We start from the raw sequence: 3,740 nt of genomic DNA, 5'->3' as shown, positions 1-3,740 counted from the left end.
TGGAAGTAGATTGCCAGGCCTTCCACGGTACCTCTGGGTGGACTCGAACCTCCAGCCTTTGAGGTAGCAACTGAGCACATTAACCATTTGCACCACCCAGGGACAAGAGAGCCATCTAAAGACTTTGAGCAGGGAAGTGGTCCGATCAGAACAGCGCTTTGGAGAGGTTAATTTAACCTTTAGAAAAGCTCCTTTGAACTGGAGGCGAGAGAAGTTAGGGCCAGCAGGCAGGGTTAGCTGTTCTAGTCATCACAGTGAAAAGTTTTTAGGGTCTGAAGGAGTGTGATCTAGACAGAATGCAAGAGGGAAGGAGGGATGGAGGGGGGAGACCGTGATTTGACAGCTGCTCGGTCCTTCTCTCTCGCTCTGTGCCTGCAGACAGCGGACACGGGGCAGCCACAGCAGGAAGAGATGGTTTGAGTAGCATATGGTCTGAATGCAGGGAGTTAAAGCGCTAACGGGACCACCAGACAGCAGTGACCAGCAGGCCACAGAACAAGGGCCAGGGGCTCAGGAAGGAAGGCGGGGCTGGAGAGCGAGATACTTTAGCACCGAGGTGACCTTTGAAGCAAGGGGAGCCTAAGTAAGGAAGTCCATAAAGAGTGATTTTTAAAATCCTTTGTTTATGGGGCTGGGGTAAAGAGACAGAAAAGGTGAGAGGGCCTCACAGGAAAGCGGCCCCTGACCGCTTCTGCCGTGACGTGTTTTTTACTGTGTTATGTTGTGTTTTTTGTCCTTCTCTTCATTGACTTCAGGGAGGGGCGGGAAGCACACACGTGAGCCAACTTCACCACCTTGAGCTGAAAGTCGGTATCCCGAGGATTCTGAGGGTGATTTTCAGGATTGTATCCCAAAGGAGAGGGCCGTTCTGGAGCAGGTACTTCATTATTCCCCTGGCACCCCAACTCCCAACCCAGGCTAGACCCCAGGGAATTACCCTGTGAGCTGAAGGACTTAGTGGCTAGAAGCTGAGAGACAGAAGGGGACCCAGAGTGACCAATCACCCCAGTCTGCCTGGGTCTGAAACGGTTCCCAGGACACAGGATTTTCCAGGCAGACCCAGGAGGTTGATGGCCCCAGCAGGGGTGAAGAATTTGGCAGAGGTGCAGTAAGTCTGACATCAATTCTGTCTGCAAATTCTCTGCCGACTTTTGTAAGGACTTGGAGGTGAGCTCTTGGCATGTATGCCCCAGACCAACAAAGCTGCTGGCTGGTGTTGGGGCTTCTGCTAGCAACCACTTCCCAACAGACCAGAGCCCCAAAGACTGAACGAGGGCCCACGTTGGGGCCCGATCCCTGGGAATCCTACCAGGAAGAGGAGGGCTGGAGTGGGAGAGCAGGGGCTGTGGGTCCGGGAAGCATCTGGCTGGCAAATGAAAACTCAGCAAGGCCATTGTTTCACATGCTTGAAGTGGCTGCAGTGGCAAGCAAGCAGGACAGCTGGGTTAGGGTGACCTCTGACACAAGGACGTTGTGTAGTCCATGAAAACAGGAAAAACAGCCTGTCTCCTGCCCTGGAGCTTGTCCGTGACATGTGCCACTGTGCAGCTGCTGTTGACTTCGCTGCAGAAGCAGAGTCTATCTGAAAGGGCATTTGCAAAGGGCAAGAGGGCGTGGTGGGAGGCCGGCCAACTGGCCAGGGGCTCGCTCACCGCCTCTTGCTCCTGAAGCCTCAGTGGCCCCGCCCGACGTACAGCTGTTCCTCGTACACCTGGCTAGCCTGCCAGGTCAGAGACCTCTGTCCCCATCTCCAGGCACAGATTCAGCTGCTGGTATAGGTTGTGGGAGGTAGCACGGAGCAATGGGATGACCATGGAATTGGAGCTAGACAGTGATTTAGTCTCAGCTACTCAGTGGCAGCCAGAGAAAGACGGGGCAGTCTGCTTCTGTAAAGATTTACAGCCTTGGAAAACCCCGGGACAGTTCTACTCTGTCCCATAGGGTCACTGTGAGTTGGAATCGACACCACAGCAGTGGTGGGCACTCAATGGCCCTTACTACCTGGGTCGTTCTGGGACACTAACTTCTGTGGTGCCTGGGCTTCTCGTCTGTAACACGGGCTGACGAACACAAATGCCACCGGGGCTGGGTGAGACAGAGATGACACGTGACAATGACGAGGACAGTGCCCACAAAGACGACATCCCTTCCTCCCCCATAAAGTGGCCCAGCGCTATCTGTATGTGTGACTGTGTGTGATATTGTGTGTGACACTGCATGTGTGTGACTGTGTGCATGCGCTGGTGTGTGTGCATCTGTGTATGTGTGTGCGTCTCTGTGTGTGTGATGTGTCTGTCCATGTATGTGTTTAGGGCTATGTGTGTAAGTGTGTGTACACGGTGATGTGTGTGTGGCTGTGTGGGGTGTGTCTGTGTGTGTGTGGCCGTGTGTGTGAGTGTGTGCACATGGTGGTGTGTGTGTGTCTGTGTGGTGTGTCTGTGTGTGTGGCCGTGTGTGTGTGTGTGCGCACGGTGATGTGTGTGTGTCTGTGTGTGTGTGTCTGTGTGTGCGGCCGTGTGTGAGTGTGTGCACACGGTGGTGTGTGTGTGTCTGTGTGTGTGTGGCTGTGTGTGTGGCCGTGTGTGAGTGTGTGCACACGGTGGTGTGTGTGTGGCTGTGTGTGTGCAGAGCTCTTCCGGTGACCCTCTGGCCTGGAATCTTACCTGGTAACAGAAGCCCTCCCTTTCTCCCCAGCCTTCCTGTACACGGCTGCTCTGATTCCAAAGCCAAGGGGCTCAGTTCTCCGTCCCCCCGCAGCCCCCCACCCATGCTCAAACACACTGGGGCTCCGCTGTGAAGAGGCCGGGGCTTGTTTCTTTGTGCCCAGTTCCAGAGGAACGTGGCACCATCTCCGCTTCTGAGATGTCTGGCTCCAGAGGCCTCTGCCTGTAGAGTTTGGATAATTGAGTCAGAAGACGCCCCCTTCCCAGGTACTCCCCTGCCCTGAAGGAAACGAGCCCAAGCTCTCCTTCCCACACCTCCCCCCCAGCTCTGTTCCTCAGCCCTCCCCTTGGGCCATATTATCACTTTGCTCCATGCACAAGGAGCCCCTCAGGACCCAGGAAGGCCCCTGGGGAAAGACCCCCATGCTAGAGGGCCAGCACATTCCTGGAACTGTAAGTTTGGAGAAATCCTTTGGAAATGCAAGCTCACAGCATAAATCTACAAAAGGGAGGCATTCTCAAGCCTCCCAGGAAAAAGTGGGTCTAGAACTAAGAACCCCGTTTCCTGTCTGGTCCTCTGGCCCCTTCATGCTGGGCCCGGGAAGGGATGAGAGGCGTGATACAGAACAAGCTGGCCACCGGCTTCTCGAGAATGAGACCTTTGCTCCAAGGTGTTTGGAAAGCCCCAGCTCTGGAACGGAAGCCCGGGCTGAGGGTGGGCACCTCGCAAAGAAGGAGAGGACCCATTTTTCCGGGCTGGGCTAGCTGACAAGGTAGGAAACTGGAGGTTTTTCTGGCTTGTCCATGTTCCACCCAACGGTCTCCGCGGGCCTCACTGTCTTCTCACTGCTCTCCTCCTTCACCGTGAACACACGGAGAAAGACGGCATCTCGGGGGTCTGCAAGGAGCCTACTGTAAGTGCCAGACCCGGAACGTCCGTCTGCAATGCCACGCCCCCCACATCCGCACACACATGCACACGGGTAACACACAGACACACCACACACATACGCACTACGCATCCTCATACACTCACACACACTCATACACTCACATACACTCATACACTCACACACA

This window comes from Trichechus manatus, unplaced genomic scaffold (genome assembly GCF_000243295.1).
Source record: "Trichechus manatus latirostris isolate Lorelei unplaced genomic scaffold, TriManLat1.0 scaffold00093, whole genome shotgun sequence".
NCBI lineage: Eukaryota > Metazoa > Chordata > Mammalia > Sirenia > Trichechidae > Trichechus > Trichechus manatus.
This window is presented reverse-complemented; position numbering follows the sequence as displayed.